Source organism: Rhynchophorus ferrugineus, unplaced genomic scaffold (genome assembly GCF_030347505.1).
Source record: "Rhynchophorus ferrugineus isolate W39M unplaced genomic scaffold, kcgeb_rfMv2 rfM3, whole genome shotgun sequence".
Lineage (NCBI taxonomy): Eukaryota > Metazoa > Arthropoda > Insecta > Coleoptera > Curculionidae > Rhynchophorus > Rhynchophorus ferrugineus.
The window spans coordinates 58,582,899-58,605,499 of record NW_027472582.1 but is presented as its reverse complement, the minus strand read 5'-3'; the positions used below and the strand labels follow the sequence as shown (position 1 = coordinate 58,605,499).

The window sequence follows — 22,601 nt, the reverse complement described above, 5'->3', positions numbered from 1 at the left end:
GAAAATATTACCAAACGCAACACATTTTTAGTTTAGTACAATTTTAATGATAATTGTAATGAATTTTAAACTATCTATATTTATTACATTTTAGACAATTCAATTTATTAAGAATAAGATATTTTAATTCTATAAATCAATCAACGATCAATAAATGCGGCATATCGAATATTCTTCACTAAAACGTGCCACAGTTGGGGCCTCGGACAGTTTTTTTTTATCAATCGCTTTCTGTGAACTTGATCTATATACTTTTTTTGGGCGCTGATGCTTCCATATGAAAGATGGATTTCTCCATAGAAGACCTTTCATACTACAACAAAACAAGTAATCAGTATTTATGAATATGTTCCTCAATTATGCACTGTCGAATGGTTTTATTTCTAATACAATCTCGGTGAGGAACATATAGAATTTACCTTAAGCATTTGAAAAACCTGAAAAACTGCAACTGCCAACTGCCACAAGTCTCGAAGCTCATAAAGATTCTCAAGAAAAGCCTTCAAAAGAGACGGATTTTCATTTTTATTATAATACGAGTATATCTTAGGGAAGTAAGAGCCAAATGGCAGTACACGTGAACTGCATCATGCTTAATGCTAGAAGCTTCGACGTCTGTATCAGCGAATATAGTACTATCATCAACGAACATCAAAGATGTTAAAAAGTTTAAAGAATCAAATTGAATACGCCCTCTATTGATGATACCAAACCAAACTTGATTCCATTTGTTTGTATGGAAAATATAACCGGTTTTGGTTTTTTATCGGTTCTATGTAATTTTTGAACTAAATTCAGGCCACTTAGTCTAAGAGAGTTACTTAACATTCCTTGGATCATGACGAATCACAAATATACTCACTGTGAGGTGCTCAAATTCCTACTGACATATAATACGCAGTACAAATCTAGTCGTAAACCGTCTTTACCTAGTCTTTGTTACCTACGAACCAATACTTTCTTAACATCCAGTCCCAGCAGTGAAATATCATTTGGTTCTAACTGGGTAACCTTGGACCATGAAAAAATTACGTTCTAGGTTTTGGTTCAGACTGATTGCACACGTCGACACATCCCACTTGCAACTAAAGTACTTTCAGGTTATTCAGTCGCATGATATAATATCAGCTAGATATTCCTTTTAAGCTGTCGCATAAAAATCATTTTACATTACATATAGTTACTGTTGTATAACTGACAATACTACTATAATACTCCCGCTGTTAAATTTCAATAAACAAACATGTTTTTTTTGTTAAAGTCATCGGCATAAGGTCAGCGAACGATTATTTACAATGAGATGAGCAACTGAATGGAAACCGAACAACAGTTCGAAAGACGACGTTTCAATTACGTCATGCATCCTTCGAGAGGCTTTTTCCCTGAGGAACCGGCGACCGTCTATGGGCTTGTGAGAAAAGAATATTGTCTAGACGTGTTCGCGATGATGTACGCGAGATAATAAAAAATTTACTAAAATACGGCCGAAAATAATCTTTTAAACCGGAAACCTCCGACGTGAGAACCCACCTTTGTGAAGGTGGTTTCGGTTCTTTCGAGATGTTGCTCTGTTAACCGGCCGAAGACGGATGCCGGAAATGTAGCTGTGGTGGATTAATGAACGAAACTGTTCGATGTATGTATGTTTTTTATGTTTTATTACCGCGAGATACAGTTAAAATACTTGTTTCGTGTGAGTGAATGAGTCAGATCGTATTAAAAAATAATTGGTTTAAGACCCGATACAGTAATCTGTAATTAATCTATATAAGATAAAGTACAGAAAATACATCACAAAAATGTATAATAGGTTTGGCGATTAACAATTCTGTTCTTCCATAAAAAGTCATGTAATTTGTAACATGTGGAGAAATAAGTGTCTCATGTTCAACCAATGAAATTTCCGCTAATTATTTTGATAACTATCAATGTAAATAACTGTTATACAATCTAACTTATCTGCTAAATTTATAGGTTTAATATATCTTCAAAATTCATTAAGATTACTGAGTCTACGCACCAAAAATTCCCAGGGAATGCCAAAAATTGAATTCACTACTTTTATGATTCTGCCCTCTCACATGTAATTTACATTCGTTCTAACAGTTGGTTTTGGAACGATTTAAAAATGGTGAAGACAATCTTTTGGAACACTTATTACACGAAATTCTGGCTCAGATAACTCTCACGCAACTTGTAATTTCAGCATTAATTCGTTTTACGCGTTGAAAGAAAGAATGTGGGGAGATCTAAAAGGAAAGAAATTAATCTAAAATGCCATTTTTAATCAACCATCAACCATGCCATTTCATTACTTGCCAGTCAAATAAATCAGCATCACTACAGCACATATCAAAGCACCATAGCACAGTTTCAAAATCCAAAGAAGTGCTAAAATTGATCGGCGATTGGATTGCTTGTGCTTCCAGAAAGATGTAAAAAAGCTGTAATGCCAATTTTTCTGATTAAATATCTGTTAAAGTTAAAAAATAATGACAATACCTGAAACACCTAACATCATACCGTAGAATTAGTTATATATTGAAAAAAGCTGCAGATGAGATATATCAATAATTTTTAAAAACACTCAGTAATGCTAATATAAATCAACACTTGCGTAATAAAAAGTGGGAAATAAAGGTCCGAGGATTTGGCACGAAAGAAAAACGCTGTGAAAAGCCGAATGTGCTTGAAGAGTAGGAAATTTTAAAACCGAGCTAAATCATCACAGAAAAATACTTTCTATAAATTGATACCTTCGAGTATTGATACCTGAAAAATAATAAAGTAATACATGGTGTTAATAGCTAGTTGATGTTAAGTTCATTAGTATATTTACAGTTAATAAATTCTTAGGGGTTTTGAATGAATCACACATTGGAAATACTAGAATTTAAATATTTATTACTAATTTTATTATTCAGCTATTAGTAGCTATCTTAGTTTCTATTAGAGTTAATTTAATCAGAAGTAAAATCAACTCTAAATATAGCATTTACGTGATTGTCATATCGCATACAGGAAAGTAGGCGTTTCAGAGTTTTATTTGGGTTAAATATAAAGTTAAAAACAAAATTCAAATATCAAGTGCATTTATATGTATTTAATAAAATAATCTAGCTTCAACATATTTTAGTACATGGAAAAATCAATATATTTTTTTAAATTCACTTGAATACCCTTCCCATACTCCATAACATGTAGTGTATATATAGATCGAAAATAAAACCAAAATGGGTCTAACCAGATTGAACGTCTATCCACCTCAGTTATTGTAACGAAGTCAAAATGAATGCAAAATCCCAAAAACAAACACAGCATTAGCCGCAAACACAGTTACACCCCTGTCTGAGCACACATTGAAAACAACCCCCTTCGGATTGGGGCTGATTAGTTACGGGACAGATGAGAACGCTGGGTCGACGCTACTGTGTCAAACCCCAGTTCCTATTGTATACTTTTACGCCATTGTATGTCAATTCATAACTGGCACGACTCATTAAATATGTGATGGACATAATTAGAATGTTTCGTGTGGTCTGTAGCCTTCTAAGTTGGATAGTAAAATGATACCATTTAATTTAAAGTTATTAAGGTTATATCTGAAACACAGTTAAATACATAATTTTTGAAATATGTCAAACCTCATTTTGTGTCATTGACATGGCTGATGGTAAAAGCATGAAACATTTCTACGTTCTGCAACAAAATTAATATATTCATCAAGTAAAAATTCAGTTGAATAGTTCCCGGCCTGGCACCTAGATGGCGCTTCTAGAATTAAATCCATATGTTTTTTAGTTAGTCCTAACCTTCAAACGATGCGTGTATAAATTTAACAGCTGTCGGATCATTAGTTTGTGAACTATAGAATTTTGAGTGAAACAACTTCTGTTGTTGTGAAAAAAATGGATAAAAAGGAATTCGCGTGTTGATAAAATATTGATTTTTGAAGGGAAAATACAGTTGAAGCAGAAAAAGTCGGCTGGTAAGGTTATGGCGCCTGTATTTTGGGATGCGCATGGAATAATTTTCATCGACTACTTTGAAAAAGGAAGGACCATCAACAGCGACTATTACACAGCGTTATTGGACTATTTGAAGGATGAAATCGCGGAAAAACAGTTGCATTTCAAGAAAAAGGAAGTGCTGCTTCATCAAGGCAATGCACCGTGTCACAAGTCAATGAAATCGACGGCAGAAATCCATGAATAGGGCTTCAAATTGCTTCCTCATCCTTCATATTCTCCAGATCCGGCCCCAGCGATTATTTCCTGGTCTCAGATCTCAAAAGAATGCTCGCTGGGAAGGAATTTTCGTCGAATGAAGAGGTGATCGCCAAAACTGAGGCCTATTTTGAAGCAAAGGACAAATCGTACTACAAAAATGGTATCGAAAAGTTGGAGGGTCGCTATAATCAGTGTATCACCCTTGAAGGGAATTATGTTGAATAAAAAGAAACTAATTTTGGCAAAAAAATGTGTTTTACTATGGTAGATCGGGGACTCTTCAACTAACAACTAATAAACTCTCACTAATAACAACTCTCTTGATGGTATAAAGCTAGCTTCAAAGTAAATTGGTTAAAGCCACTTTCTTCAGTTTCTGCTCGGTTCTATACAAACATATTATGGTTTTGCACGGAAAATGATGAAAGATAATCGATCAAACGGGACATGTAAAATTGAGTGCTTGAATTTTTTGTTATATATATTAATCCGTTTAGCAAATATTTTGCCTCCCTTTTTGAGGAAAAAGAGACTATCTTGAGACACGAAATTAGGCACGGTTAAATCTTATTAAAAAAATGTTTACGTTGTTAATTATTTTGTCGATTATTGAAAGTTAATTTTAATTAAATGTGACTAAAAACAGTTAGTGAGTATTAGTTCTTGAGATAGTTATTTTTGTATGTTTTTATACACAAAAATAGGTGAGAGAAACATGAGAATAACTTTACAAATTGTGGTCGAATTTCGACCACAGGACTATAAGACTACACTAGTTTATTCATTGCTTTGGGAGACATGAAAAACTAAAATTACGTTTTGCTAAACCCATTGTATTTTAACATTGATTACATTATTTACGCGAAATTGTTTTGTAACAATTGGTTGCTGTTTTGATCAGTTTATTATGTTATTGCAAATATCTATATCCCACGCTGCAAGAAACCTGAATCACGGCGAAATATCAGCATCAGAATTTGTTCTCGGGGTGTTTTCTCGTCAGTTTCGACACATCCTCTCCGGAGTTTTACGACGAAATTCTCACACCTGCACGAGGCATCGAGCGGGGGCTGCAAGGCTGATGGGCCTCACCTTCGGCGAGGTGTTGTGTGCACTAGGTGGTGCAACGGAACACGGGCTCGGTAACGCCGCCGTCATGGGAGTACCAGGAATTTTAATTAATTGCCGTTTTATTAGGTAAGAGGTTGAATGTCGAACGCCTTTCGAAGTGTTCGTGGTGCTATTGTTCGCGACGATAATTATTTCTTATGATAAATCGTACACTTTGATGAGAACGGTGCTGTCGCCGTTCAAACAATTTATTTTGATTCCAAGTAGGTTGTAATAATAGATATCGGCCGGAGGTAAAATTTTACAAATATACGCCTTAAATACAATAAACAACAATTACTCATTGAAGACGAAGATTTAATATATTAACTTGTATAGGTTTTCTTTAGTTATCCCCAAAAATATATTCATGCACATACCAGGGCTTTTTTTTATAAACTAAAGTGATTGTGAATTTTAGAGAAATCATTTTAATCGGAATAGTTTTTGACAGATAAACAGGACAGATATATAACTGCTTGTTGGTCCTTCAACTATATCTAAAGGTTAAGGAAATGTTTTTCACAGATATTGATATTTCCTATTGCTTGGCTGCAGAAGATTAAATATCTCGATTTATAATCGGTACTTCTTATAGTTCCACCACAAATTCAAATAATCGGAGAATATCCAGCACAAAATTATACCGAAAATGGTGTTGCTAATTTTAATTATCCCTTAATGTTAATGTACAAAAAATGTAAACTCCTTTCTCCATTTAAAATTCTAGTGCGCAACACTCTAGTCTGCGTAATTACAGGGATATCAATTCTCAACACAACTAAATATACCATCGCTTATTAGAAAATATCTCGTCCATAATTAAACTGATGCCGTTCATAGGAAAAATTAAAAAACATTTTATTTTTATTATTTTAAATATTAAAGAACATCGAAGATCATTGAAGATTGCAGAGCAGTAATAAAATGAACTCCACTCCTGATGAGATTGGCAATAAATTAAAATAATTAACAGACAAATGTAGTGCTAGAAAATTTAAAATAATCTAGAGGGCTGGGGGTGGTAATAATCCCTAACTGTAATAATAAGTATTGTAGCATATTGTAGTGTTAACCTTGCTAAAAGCTTGTGGATTATTCATTTGAACAGGAAGACAATATTATATATATTTTATAATTTATCCATTTTGCCATATTTTGCCTTTTATAATATAAGTATAATTATTTTTTCTATTTATTAATACCCACTATCAATCCAATTAAAATATTTCTACTATCAATATAATGGAGCAAAAATAAGAAGAGGACAAAGTTTTAAACAATATTCAACAGTTAGCACATAAACATAAAAATCCATTTTTTTAGGTTTTTATAATATCAGTGAAAATAATTAATGAATGATTATATATAATAATAGTTTAAATATTTAAAGATAGACCTTTTGATCGTTTTGTATTGATAGTATATAGAATCATTTAATTTCGAACATATTAAAGGTATTTTAATTTTAAAACAATATAATCTACCGAGGATGTGAGTATCTTAACAAATGATTGTCAAGTCTTCGGTAGTATAGTGGTAAGTATCCCCGCCTGTCACGCGGGAGACCCGGGTTCGATTCCCGGCCGGAGAGGATTTTTTTATTTTCCAACTAGCTGAACCGGTCATGAACTCTTGTTACGCACTTTAATGAAACTACAAAGGGAGGAACATGGAATATATATTTCTAATACGTTCGATTCCACGAAATCTGTTAATTTTTAACATTTTTTTAAATCTTATTTTCTGAGAAAATTTAGAAATTATCTGGCAACTAGAACATGCAATCTGTAGTTATCAATACGAAATATATGTCCCTAAATTCCCATGTTAACTGTAATACTGTTTTTTTAACTATTAGTATATTGTATATTAGTATATTGTTTATCAATCATTACTCAATAGTTACAAAAATTTTGGCATATCTTGCTCTTCTTCTAATATCTGCAAAATTTGGTAATGATCTAGGACACAAACTAAACTCATATAATATGTCGGAATAAAGGCACCTGTGGGTTTCTATTCAACAATGTTGGTTTTATAGATATCTATTGAAAGACTTGAACAAAATCAATACTTCATTGTTTCTGCTATATAAATATCTAAATGATATCATTCATGAACTAATGATATATAGAACTGATGTACCTGCCATGATAGACTTTAACAAGTTGTAGATTGTATGATTGATATGATGGTTTGTGTTAAATTTAGTTCAAAACTCCTCATAACGCTTCTTAAAAATAATGTCAAAATGGATATGCTAAAATTACCAATAATTTGTAGGGAGAGGTTCCGAAAGTTTTTGACTGGTTACTAGCCTATATGTATAATAGTGTTTTGTGTAGTTTAAATTTTTATAAAGTTATAGTTTTAGTTGTGTTTTCTCATTTGTGCAATGTATAATTATAATTGTATAGGTTTTTAAAAATAGATTATTACATTTTTATAACTTGATAATAAGAAACTTCTTCTACTTCATCTCCTCTTCTAATCTACTAATAATTCTAAAGTGTGATTACATTAAGTCTACGCTACTTTCTATATTTCTCCTTACACGTATAATGTTATTGTATCGACATAGATCATTATATTGAACCTATAGGTGTATAGTATAATTAAATAAAATGTGATTGCTGTTGCAAAAGAAACTTAAAACAAGTTATTGCCGGGTTTACATATATCGTCCTGCATTTTGGAGTATTTATCCGTTATGGCTGCTGCAGTGACTGAAATAAATGCTTCTCTGCTTATACTTCTCTAGAATCAGATCAAGTCTGCTGAATATAATATGCGTGGGAGAACCTTCCATCACAAGTTCAAAACTGTTTTAGAGTAACGCAACCAAAGTGAGATTGAACAATGTAATTTGCCTGTTTCCTTACTCAGCAATTGACAAACAGAGATCGAAGACATTCTCCAATTTCCAGGACTTAGTAGTAAAGCACCCTGTTGTTTGTTTAGTGGGTCGCCGGTTCTGAGATCAATTCACGATATTTAAGAAATAAGATTATCGTCAAAATATACTTTTAATCATTTGTCACACTTTCACATAGAAAAAAATAATTAGGTTCTGGAATTTATAGAAGAGTTAATTTTTACAAGATCCATAAAATTATGTGTTATTCCTATTAAGGTTATCTAAAATGTATTTATATGGTATTGTTTAAATAAACCGATATTCTTTCCTAACCAAGAACCGTTTTTTTTTTCGTTTGTCGTTGCTGAGCACAGCTATAGTTCCCTATTAGTGTTTTCGTTATCATAATGGATCGGTGTTTCAGTAGTGTACTTTTAGTTACTATTTTTGGTTCTACTAGTTTCATTCGACTGATTTTTTAACATTCTGGCTCTGCCGTCTTAGACACGACCTTGAAAAAAATATGCCGAATTTATGGTTACATAGATTTATATGTAATGTATGTGGTTTTATATTTTTTGATAACTTGCTTGGAAATAACAATATATTATATATTAATATAGCATTTTGGAGCGCCATTTTTCAAAATTAATAATGTAATAGGGCAAAGATAATAAAATTGTTAATGATAAATAGTAGAATACTTTTTAATCTTTTAATGACAATAATAGGTAATATTTTTCTTGATTGACTTTCTCGTTTCGATCTAGGTCTCTCGATTTTTGATTATCAAGTCTTTTGATTATCAAAATTTATTTCCTAAGATCAAGATGTTTGAATCCAAATGATTTAAAAATGTTTACAGTAGCAGTTGTTAAAATTCGTAAAAAATATTAACATTAAAGTGATGATAACCATATTTAAAATACATATTAAATATTTCCAATAAATTAATTTTCTGGTAGGAAAACTCTTCTTTAAGATTCAATAATTTATTTCCATGGGTGTACGAGAAGGAATGGGTACATCTCTAGGAATAGGTCTGATTTATGATACGGTTGGAACAAATATGCTCATACTAATAAAATATAATAGCCAATTTCACTTATTAATGTCTTCATTACTTTCCAGATATTAAAATTAAAAAGTGTGAACATTATATCCATTAACAATGCCAATTGCCTACTTAATTTAATTTAAAATGACCTGAGCCAAGCTGTACAACTTATAGTGGCAGGAATTCTTATATCTTCATCTGATATAACGAACTGAAAAAACAGTCGAAGCGTAATTACGATTATTAATAATAATTAATTTTTTCGTATTTTTCAGTTGCTAGTTTTTTGACTATCGACTGTTTCAACTATTTTCAGACGATAGTTCCCAACGTTACTTTTTATTGTGTTGGGAACTATCGATTGAAAACAGTCGAAACAGTCGATAGTCGCAAAAGAGCTGAAACAGTCGATAGTCAAAAAAAAATGGCGACTAAAAATAGTAATTACTATTTTCAGTAAAATGCACGGTTCGACTGTTTTTTTCCATTCGCGATTTCAGACGAAGATGTACGAATTCTTGTTTGTATACAATGTGAGATAGGAAAGGACGGAGATAAATGCTTGGAGCAGTTAATTTTAAATGTCTTTATATTCTCCAATGGTAGTATAAGCGAGACAGAGATTTATATATATTCATTCATGTGATAAGTTATTATCATGTAATAAATAATATAATTTTAAAGGAAGTAGGATTACTTTTATACTGAATGTTCTGTTGATGTCTAAAATGGAATGGAATAATAACACCACAAATGTTTTATCTTGTTTTAATATATTAATTGCTATTTTTGAATAACATAGTATAATAAATATTAATAGTACAATACAGCTTAAGCAAAACCTAAAAACTAAAGATTTTCAATAACCATAACTACTAAATAAAATATAAACGTATATCATTGAAAAATCTAATCCACAATGAAACTAAAAATGATCGTACAATAACTACCAGACACTTTTTAAATAATAGTTTTATTTATTTTTGAACGGACATATTTTAAAATTACTGTGAATATTATCATGTTCAATTTTTCTCCCGTGAGGCGATTTTTTCGATGGTTAATTATTTGCCCAGATTTTGAAAAAACTCGTTACTAGGGGACAGATGTTGCGGGTATAGACGAATAATAATTCTACGTGTAACTGATATAATTCAGGTAGTTTCATTTTATGGGTTTGCCAAAAATCCAATGGGTTTTCTAAACGCCCAATAAATGGAATTACTGCCAAATCTGTAAAGTTGCTGCAGTACTTGGAGTAATTACTTCTTTCATTCTAGCCATTTTTTTTATCAAAATATCTCTAGATGTCAATAAATCCTTGGTCAGTAGTCGTGTCTTGAATTTCGAGTTGTGGAACTATACTTGTATTTTTTGAAGTTAGAATGGAAGATACTTCTTTTGTGATAACTTTTTGTATCGCCTCAGCATTATTTGCAATAAAAAATCCTGCTTTTTTAAATCTAGTATAAAAAAATATGGATTTCCCGCATATCGTGTTCATTTCTAAAATTGCCAGTCTTTTATTGATGACATCTAATAGACAATTTTGTAATTTTCCCCCATTCACTTGTTAAAATCCTGGATTTGATGGAATGTTGCAGTCTTCTTATTAACGGTATAATTAAAAACATCGTTGGGATATCTTTCACCAGATAACTCGGTGGTTATTATATCAATGGGCTTTAAAAGTTGAACATATTCTGTTAAGATAGTCCATTCGTTAACAAATAAAAACTGTGGTGCTCTTCTTAATAGCCAACAAAATAAATTGTTGAATCTTAAAGTAGTGTTTTCCTATCAGAAAATATATTTATTACATATATTTAATATACTTTAGTCACCTCTTTACCGTTAATATTTTTAAAAGAAATTTAAAAACTGCTACTGCAAAAAATTCTTAAAATCTTTTGGATCCATGCAGTTTCTGAAACCTTTGGAACCTAATTTTAGTTTTCAAGATTTTAGGAAAAAAGTTTTGACAAACAAGAGGCTTGGACAAAAATCGTGAAAGTTTATCAAAAAATTATTACCTATTATACCAGTCCAAAATATTACCTATTATGCCAGTCAAAAGTATCTTACTATTTATCATTTACAATTTAATTTTTTTGCCCTCGAAAACTAGTGTTCCAAAATGCTGCTATATTAATTTACAATAAGTAGTTACTCGCAAACAAACTACAAAAATATAACATAAAACTCCATATATTACATATAAATCAATATAAGCATAAATTCGGCGCATTACTTTCAAGATCGCGGCTATGACGACAAGGCCAGAACGTTAAAAATCAGTTGAATGAAGTAGTAGAACCGAAAATAGTAACTAAAAGTAAACGACTGAACAGTCGATAGTAGAAAGTATTCAATTACTAAACAGTCGATAGTCGATTTCAGTCGATTGTTCTCAACACTACTTTTTAAGATGCTGTGCTTAATAAAGACAAAGCTGAAATGATTCAAAAATAAAGTACGAAATTGATTACTTGATCAAAACAAACCTTTAAAACCTTTACAAGCGCCAACCCAATCATATACCAACGCCCATTCAAAGTATGATATATTGTAACGGACAGTGAGAATCCTGATTTTTAACTTGCGTTTCGAGTGCAATTACTTGCAGGAAAAATATGTTATATAAAAAAATTTAAAGTGAAAAACATCTTCATATCTAAAAATAAACCGTGCACATAAATCATCGGTAAATTTCTCTGTTACTATAGCAATAATACCCGCAATGATAATTGGAAAGGAATCCTTATTGTCCGCCGCAAACAAAGCTTACCGTATTACAGCGAACAGGCTTATTGAATGTGTCACCTTTATTGTGCACTGTTTATAACGAATATCCGATGCTAAGCCGCAAAATTCACATTTCTGATTATATCGGGAACTGCTGTGACCATTAACCGCAAATAAAAAGTCTGCCCACGATCGGATAGACGGACGGATGACTTACTTAAATACAGCGTACGCCGTAGCGACCGCAAAACTTTCCAGAGGCCAGAGACGAAGACACTTAAACATAACCTTTCGTAAAAATTCAATTATAGAAACGACACAATCGAAATGATTAATATGCTTGTTTGTCTCTTTTACAATTGTGGGATGGGCCATCTAGATTATATAGAGTGTTACAAGATCGGTTAAAGATAGTATGTTGGTTAGTATAGAAATGTTACGAGGGTAATAAACGGCGATTTTTAATCAATTTTGAAATAAACTGGCATACGTCAAGGATGCCGGTTTAAGTCTACTATTGATAAAAAAAATAATTTCTTTTCGTGATATTTTTCAACATACAGTTTAGATAAATATCATCTATATCATAGGGCTAACTTGTATTTAAATAAGAACAATGTTACTTTGGGAAATACATATTGTTATATTAATCCCGTACTTGGACGTCTTGCTGGTATATTAATGCAAGTACAAGAGAAAAGTAGTAATAAATTAAGATTATAGCTAAACCATCTATACTAATTAAAAAGTAATTTAGTTGATAACATAAGTATACAAGATAGGGAACAGAATCCAAATCAGAAGCCCATTTTTTAAAAAAAATTTATAGTATAATTATAGTTTACGAAGTATTCAACCAATTCAGTATTTTACCATTTTTGACCATTAAAGGACATTTATTGAGTCACACCTATACATTAGATATGAACAGAGGTTAAACTGAGAACTTCAGCAGTTTTTGGGAAAAAATAAAGATGTGAATGCAGAAAATATATTTTGAGAGATATTCGATCATTTTTGCTGTGTAATTTGGTAACAAATTGTCGATTACGTGTTTGTAATCCGGTTATTCTTGGTTATCGAGAAAGCTGTGAAAACACATTGAAATTATGCCCATGCTGCTGCTTCATGAGAGGTTGAACATTTTGTAATTTTTTTCGCTAGCCAGTAGTTTCCAATTATTAAGGCCGACAAATACTTCTTAATAAATTAATGTCTTTCTTCTATAATCATATCGATTTCTTTGCTCCACTGTGATGAAGTCGAAATTCTTAAAATATTTTTGCAATTTTATCTGGAGTAATTGGCAACGGATCACAGTTCCTAAGTGGAACTGGCTTCAACACTGATGCAATTATAGCGATGACATTCCTCGATCAAAAGTAACAATCATCTGCATGATTTTTCTGTTCTGTCCATAACGTGAGCACAGAAAATATATGCATTTTCGCCAAATGCTGTTTACTGAATTACAAAACAATTTCGATATCATGGCATGTCAATGCTTGCTATAGCAAAACCAAAATACTGCCAATATGCATCTTTGAATGTAGACATCCTTATTTTTCCACCTTGAACGAGCATACAACATCCATAAACATATTAAAGACTTTGTCAACGTCATCTCTGCTGTCATCATGTTAACTGTCTCAGAAAAACCAAAGTTTCGAGAAACTACGTTTAATATTTCGGGTAAAGTTAGGCACAGTCTAAGCACTTACTTTTTGTTGTGCTTACTACAATGTTACTGCTTATATTATGCCTAAATTTTTTCAATTTGCGATTCCTGTTCTTTGTGATATGGCCTTCATTTACTTTAGAAAAATCATTTTTTGAACTTCTTTCTCTCAAATTACAGTTTCTGGATTGCTTTGAAGCATTATTAGCTTATATTTTCGAGCGCTTATTTCGGATTTTATTATATTTAGCGGCAAATGCATAGGCTTCTGAACCATTGTTATTCCCATACGAGTAATAACTTTTAAGATGGGAATGAAGAATGAAAATTTACATTTTAATCTAAAAAGTCCATATTAAAGATTTTGTTGATTCGTTATTATTTTGGGCTTTTGTATCCAGTCAGTAACACCTCAGGTCGTCAACGTTGGGTTTTAAAAATACGAAAAAAAAAAACGGGTTTTCACTCAAATTTGTAGACTAGTAACCTCTTAAACTAATAAAAAAGTACTTGCCCATGGCTTAAATGTGCATGATGTCGGTGAAGAAACGTTTGGTCTGAAATGTTTACTACCATTGGATTATATTGCTGACGAGGCAAATTGTTAAACCACTGAGTGTAGTGAAAAGCATATTTTTTAATAACTGGTGTATATTGGGTGTCTGTAATATTTGGTGTCTAAATGTTAGACACCAAATTGCTACTAAAGTATGAGATACCTAGAAAAAAATTCAAAAATACATATCCAAAAACACGATCAAGTTACCCTTGTGTCTTATTTATTACATACTTATCGTCAACGAATAGAATGTTTCTCTTTCAACACTCTTTTAAATTATTACTATAATCCTCTTTAATTAATTACAGTAACTGGAAATATTTATAACTGGAAACGTTTACCTGACCGACGACGATTACGTAAGCAATACCATTCAGCAAAAAAGAAGCACGTCAAGGTCACAATATCACATATTACCTTGACGTTTTGCCCACGACACAGATCGGGAAGCATATATTTTCTAAACTAATAGTGCCTAGTTTAATTGCTTAAAGTATACGGGGCACAATTAAAAAGAAAATAATTCTCTTAATTTAATGATTTTATATTGTGCAATTAATTTTAAGATAAAGTGGTTAAAGCCATTGATGAACACATGAATTTTAACAGGTCGATTGAAAAGTCCTCGGCCTGACACATAGACGGCGCTACTAGAATTAAATCCATATGTTTTTTAGTTAGCCCAAACGCGCGTGCGAGTCTATCAATTTGACAGCCGGATTTGTCGGATACCTTTTCAACAGTTTGTGAATTATAGCATTTTGAGTGAAGCCACTTATGTTACTGTGAAAAAAAATGGATAAAAAAGAATTTCACGTGTTAACAAAATATTGCTTTTTGAAGGAAAAAACTACAGTTGTAGCAAAAACTTGGCTTGATGCCGAGCTTCCGGACACTGCCCCAATCATCAAGGCCAAAATTCAATCAAGGATTGGTATGCTAAGTTTAGATGTGGTGAAATGAGCACCGAAGGCGGTGAACGCCCAAAAGTGAACACGATGAACCTGCTCCAAAGCGTGAGAAAACTCCAAAGCATGGAATAATTTTCAACGACCACCTTGGAAAAGGAAGCACCACCAACAGCGACTATTACATAGCATTATTGGAGCCGTTGAAGGACCAAATCGCCGAAAAACGACCGCATTTGAAGAAAAAGAAAGTGCAGCTTTACCAAGACAATGCACGGTGTTACAAGTCAGTGAAAATGATGGCAAAATTCCACGAATCGGGCTTCGAATTGCTTCCTCGTTCACCGTATTCTCCAGATCTGGCTACCAGAGACTATTTCCTGTTCTCAGATCCCAAAAGAATCCTCGCTGGGAAGAAATTTTCGTCAAATGAAGAGGTGAACGCCGAAACTGAGGCCTATTTTGAAGCAAACGACAAATCGTACTACACAAATGGTTTCGAAAAGTTGGAGGGTCGCTATAATCGGTGTATCACCCTTGAAGGGAATTATGTTGAATTAAAAGAACTATTTTTGCCAAAAAAAAATTGGCCTGTCACCAGTGGCTAAGATGGCGACGGGTTTGATTCCGAAGTGAAGTGATGGATGCATGTTTCTTCTATCGATGCAAAACTTTCGGTTTGTTACGTTTATATATAGCTAAACATTGCTCAGAATACTCAACATGTTCTTGTTTTTGGTCAACAGTGAGCAAGTGCACCCACTTTGAACAGAGCTTTCCAAAGCCAAATCCTCATGCAATATAAAACCAACACCTTCTTTTTTAGTATCTCGCAACATACATATAGCTAGCTCACGCAACATCAGCTTTCGATCAGTCAAAAGGCTTTTGTTGATATTTTAGATGTTTTCTGGTATTATCACCTCATTTGAACGTCCACTGCGTTTTGCGTCATCCATGTCTCTACGAACACGCTTGAGGTCAGCCAACCAATATTTTATTGTTGTTTCTGATTGAGCGAAGTCCTTATAACACTTTTCAAGCCATTGCCTCGCTTGAGCAATATTTTTTCTCATCAAGAAGCCGTAAAATTAAAACATTAAAATATTTTTTATACATTGTTTTGAAAATAACAAAAGTAGGTGTCACTCCTAGTACAATAAGTTACATAGTTTTGAGTAAAATATCGAGAAATTTTAACAGCTTTCTTTTGAAACTTAGTACTAACTACAAAAGCGGCAAGTGCAATAAAACTAGCGCTATCTATGTGTTAGGCACGGGACTTTTCAGCCAATGCTTTTGAGTTTCCTTTGTCTATAATCGGTTTCTAAAAACTAACATTTTTCCTAAATTTTCTTAACTAGGCTCTGAACATATTAACACACCAAACGGTCAAAATGCCTCAAACTATTTTCTACTACAATAACCAGAAATACGGTTATTAATAATATAACAACTATAAACGACAATATTTTATATTTCTCGTAAGATTACTTAGTAAAAATTATTATTACGCACTTATCCCCTAAGATCAGCACGGCCTAATAATTTTAAGTGGGCGATTAAATCTCCGTTCCTAAGGTACGAATTATATTTACGAGACGGTTCACCTTCGAATCGGAAAGAAAGTAAGGAAGAACGGCATTAGCGGCTATATGAATTATTAGTTTAGGACGTCGCCGTCCCACAGTATCCTCTTCCTACTTAGAAGTGTTAGAGAATAATAAAATAATGGAGTAGGTAATGGTGGCTGGTAAAGGTCGTTTCTAAATACAGGGCGCATTTTATTTATTATTGTTGGGATATGAAGATTAAGGACAGTTTATGCGGTCATTTAAAGTTCAAATGATATATGGTGTTTAAAGCTGCGCGTATATACTAACATTTTAATGCATAATTTTTGTAAAAATAGCTGTCTTGCCTACAAGCGTTATGTTTTACAGGGTGCGTTTTAATAAAACGAAGACATTTTAAAAATTAATACGCGGACTTAATTAAATTTAACAAATCTCCCATATTTTAATCAGAATATTTAGACTCCAAAAAAGGACGGTGTCCTATTTTTTATAACGAAAAAATGTTTAATAATAAAACAGTCTCACTTTAGTGATTAATAAATTTTAACAATTTTTTTCAATTCTTATAGTATTCAACAAATTATTCAATGTCCAATGAGTACCTTATCTGATTTACATTAGTTAAAGTCCCTCCTGGATACAACTATAAAATAAAACTTAAGTCACAGGTGATGGATAAAATAATATGAATAGTTGACGGTGCTCTTATATTCTGGCCATTGAGCTGTCTAAGGAAGATGTTTTATGATATTCTGATACTGGTCCAACTAATACTGAACCTTTTTTTGGCTTTGGCTATGTACGTATTGTCATTTTGCATTAAGGCAGTGTTTGGCAGCAATATACAACAATATGTACTATGCTGTATGGGGTTATATATTATTTTATTTATCTATATTTTGTCGTTGGTAAATTACTTACTATTCTATCCTATTTTAAAGATTATTCTATATATCTCTCTTAATCAGGTTGAATCGAATGGTAATATACATTTTTGCTTACGAACTTCACAAACATCGTGCAAATTTGACTGTTTTGGTGAGTACATTAGAGTACACTGACACTTTTTCAAAGCATTATAGATCGTTATAGATTCCAGGGGGATATCGCACTGAATCAGTATGTTTTTTACCTTTAAGAATTCTATTAAATTATTGAATATTAAGAACAACTACTGTTATAAATCATACACTAAATAATTTATGTTAGGTTGAAGCTTCGCCATTTTTATAGTATGAAAACTTAACCGGGGTCCTCTAGTAAACTTATTTATTTTGATGGGGAAATTGGGTAACCAAGAGGTGGTATTCTCGACTTATGCATTAGTCTGGAATAATACAATGTAGAATAAAGACCGTAATGTTCCTACGTAATATATAGAGTTTCAATTATATTTAACATTATACATAAGTATATATGATTTATTGTGTCCCAATAAATAAAAGTCAAAAGTAACACTGTTTGGTAAATATAGTAGAGCTTTTAATTGAAGTACTCCAACGAGCTTTTTTACGGATTGTGGAAGATGAACCCAAAGATTTCATGTTATAAAATGACTTGATCGTATCTATAATTAACTATTTCTAAATTTTAATAATTTGCTTTCAAACTTTGAATTGTGTATTTCCATAATCTCAAGCTTTGTTATATTCGACCTCAAATAAACACCCCTACGTTTGCTAGATATAACTTCTGGCACCTTCTTTCGCTTCAGTCAGATTAACAATATTTTTAAAATGCTATTCTATATTTAAACTAGTCTCGCAGATATTTATGAGTTCAGTTGAGGAATCACCATAGTTCATCCAAAGATAAGTTCTAGTCTTGTTCTCTCGCATAAGTTTAGATTTTCCGTATTTGGTTTCAATCAAGCATAGGTGTCGCTCTCTTTATTTAGTACATGCAGATCTCCTGGGCTTACATCAAGGTTCCCCTGATTTCTTCTTTGGCCATACGGATTCTTAGATCCTATACAGATAACTGTACAGTAGACATTTTGTTCGTAAATATTTAGATTTTCCTTATATTGCTATAACAAAAGCAACCATGTTGATTGTAGAACTTGACTCTAAGTCATAATTTATTAATTTATTATGTTAATATATCGCTTAAGTCAATATATCCTTTTCAACTATTTTACTTTCAGATAGCTTATATTTTAGTGTAACAAACGTTGTCATATCTAAATACTCGGCACAATTTTGACACTGTTTAGCCTTTCATTAATTAAGTTGATAAGACTTGATAGTACTAACATGTTCATTTAAAAACAGATGAAATAATATAACAGTTTCCGACAGTTAATGTTTATTCGACCCAAAATTCACATAAAGAATTCGAAATCGCAAACATGTGAATGTTGTAATGTTGATATTGATAATGACAGATATAAAATGTCGGTATAAATGGTCGTGCATTTTGTATTAGACAATTTTACTCTTTTTAACGTCTAATGTCAACAATGTGAACATTTTGATATTCACGCACGAGCGGATGAAGAATGGATAACAAATACAGAATGAAAACTGGACTTTTCAGGTGGTTTTTAGTGCTATTACGTCTTAGGAATAGAAAATTAAAATTGTGAAAAATATACGTCAGATTTTAATTTTTGAATGATTAAATTATTTAAATTGTTCATGTACTTACAACATACTAACTTAAAACATTACAAAATTACAACTTAAAGTATAGTTCACCAATTCGCATATAATATTATAGATATTTTCTTTAATTATATTAATGTTGTCATTTTAAAAACAAGCACCTAACTAAGTTTGTAAAATATATAATTTTGAACCTATCAGATTAATTTCAACAGAATTACTTATTTGATTCGCAATTAGTTGTAGAGCAATTAAAATAATTGAAAGAATAATTTTAAATATTCAGTCTATTCAAAGTAAAGTGTTCAGAACTTGACACAATCATAATAAGATTGCATTGAAGCAATAAAGCTACTCAATATTTATTTATTTATATTTTAAAGTAATATACGTTTAATTAGATAAAACCACTAGTCACTAAATTTGATTTAATTTATTGGCGCTTGTGGTTAGTTATGACACAATTGGTTATTTAATATATTCTGTGGTTTTGAGTTTGTTACACAAGTTACAGTTAGACAATAAAACCTTATCGGCGCTTTTCATATTAGAGGTTAACCCAAATTAGGTTCTTAATGAGATTCATCTTAATGAGTTGAAAACGTATGAACATACGTTGAACGTATGAACAAGTTTTATATTGCTAAAACTTTTAGTTACTCCTAAATTTAACCTAGTGTTTTTCCAATATTTTGGGCATAAAACATATTAATAACAATACATCAGTAGAACAAGATTTCGTTTCGGTAAAAAATATAAACAATTCATTAATAATTGATTTTCTTACTCGAAAATTAAACTTTCGGAATTCAATATGGCTTACGTTTATGAAAGTTTTTTGCGATTTATTATATCAGTCACCATCGATTTATAATATTGAATGGCCCCGAAGATAAATATCAATCTTTCAAACGAGTACAGCAAGTAAAAAGGCCTTCCTGCTGTTCCATCCTGCTACCGTTTCAATTCGAGATAAGCATCAATGAGTCGTCGTCTTTGAATGACTCAACCAACTGCAAACGAATCAGATTAAAATATTTTCGATTCTTTGTGTTTTGTTATTGTGTTTCTCAGAACATAATGCCGACACTATCTGATTTTCTGCAGTGTTTCTCCGATAGAAAAGAGCACAAACACTTATATAACTTATTCTATTACTTCTTTGACTATTTCTATCGATGAACTGAAACGATAAATTGATTGATTCTCTAATTTAATCCGACAAAAAAACAATATATGACAAGATATATTAACTTTGTAAATACGAACAAAAATATCGCATATATTTGTTTTGAAATGAAAATTGTTCCAAGTAACCAAATGCCATAATATTACCGATTTTCTTCGAGTTTAATATTTTAACTACTGTCTTTTCTTAGATATAAAGTTATCAACACATATTTTGTCCATAGTTTTACTTATCTGTACAGAAACTCGTTACTGCAAAATTTTAAAACAAATTTTTGCTATACAGTAATTACAACTACTTTGCTCAAAACTGTATAATGTTTTTATAATATAGATTTGTGAACTTATATTTCATCGTTGTAATGGGAGTTAATTGACTTTAAGAATGACTTTAATTGACATGAGACAATGACAATGTAAAGCAGTGAGTCGAACTCATTGAAAGTTGTATGTGTATTAATTGTACTTCCCTAGTTTGCATTTGGTGGTCTTCTGGGCGCCACCGTTTTTTCCAAATGTCCATGATCTTACTGTAATATTACTGCAATAGACCAAGATTTATTTTCTCAATTTTCTAAACTCGATGGTTTCAAATTCCAGCAACTCAGGACTGAAGGCATTTTCGGCATGTTTGAGTGAGAATTTGGTGACATTACAGCCTAAACCGCGATGCTTTTGCCGTAGCCCCTGTAAATAAAGTTAAGGCGTATTTTAAATAATCGGAAAACGATTCCCAATCCAGCGTCATCGCTAATTTGATAAGGACTTTCTATGATGAACCAGTTATATATACCAATATGCCAGTTAATTATGGTTAATTAATGAATGATCACTGTAAAAAACTACCGATAGTGCCAATTAATAAATTTATTTTATTATATTATATTTAATATTTTACTTCAAACTTTTATATTTTAATGAAATGTTGTGATTTTTGGTGATTTTCTAAAATATATAACGACATGTTAATATGATGTAAACAATCAGGTTATAACACTTTAGACTTTAACATCTTATAAATCATTTAAAATATCTTAACATATATGCATACATTCAAAATATTTCTCGATATAATTATTTAAAAATATAGTATGTTACAATTACCGTGGTTTTAAAATATGATTTTATGAATTTTACATATGATCCCAAAAAAAATTAACTTGGGCGATTTATTTTGAAACTGAATACAGTAAATAAAAAGTAAAACAAGTAAATAAAAAGGCAATGTTACACAAGAGAATAATAAGGATATAGTTCTTATCTAGCATTATAGATACTATGATGGGAATATGAGGCGGTAGAAAAATGAATGAAAATTTAATAAATACATAAAACTGAAAAGATTGCAAATATTGAAAAGTGGAAAATAATTTCTTTTTAACTGAACGGAAGATAATGAGAGATTAATGCCGCGTAATTATAATTTGTACTAGTACTAGGTTGTTCAGCAGACTGAAATCGAACTGAAAATTTGACACTATCTTAAAATTCCATCTTTCGTAAGATTATAACTTAATTTCTCTATATAATAACAGCACATTCTTCTGTTGTGTTGTACTTGCATCGGTACACAAGCAAGACGAGTACTGTATAGATACGTCAATGTGTACTTCCTAAATATAACCTAAATTAATGATGACGTGTGAGGACATTGAGTGTGAAGGTGTTGAGACATAAGAGTGAATATTTTTTGTGAATAGCTTCAAAAGAAGTAAAACAATCTTCTTTATACTTATGATGACAATTGCGGAAATAACAACCACCACAGTCGCCCAGCAATCATGACAAATAAGACCTTCTTTTGGTCTTTAAGTTGGTCAATGACCAACGATAATGTTCGTGAAAATGGACCTAATTTACAGAAGTACAATTTAATTTTCTATCTAATAAATGTAACACATTTATTGCTAGCACAGCTTAAAACATATTCTTAACATAAGTACTAATTAATTCAATATCTTTTGTATTGATATCAATATCAATATCAATATTTAAAAGGCTCTTGTGCGGGGTATATTTCAGGCCTATTTTGCTTTTCTATTTCCGTTTTCGAATATGTTCCTTTCACTTGCACAAACGACGGA

The 22,601-nt window shown here is 31.6% G+C and overlaps 1 non-coding gene across 1 annotated transcript; it reads left to right on the top strand.

Moving 5' to 3' along the window:
* The first annotated feature begins 6,861 nt into the window (after positions 1 to 6,861).
* On the top strand, positions 6,862 to 6,933 carry TRNAD-GUC (transfer RNA aspartic acid (anticodon GUC)). The gene has a single exon. It is a non-coding gene; the product is annotated as a tRNA-Asp (tRNA).
* The last annotated feature ends 15,668 nt before the right edge of the window (positions 6,934 to 22,601 follow it).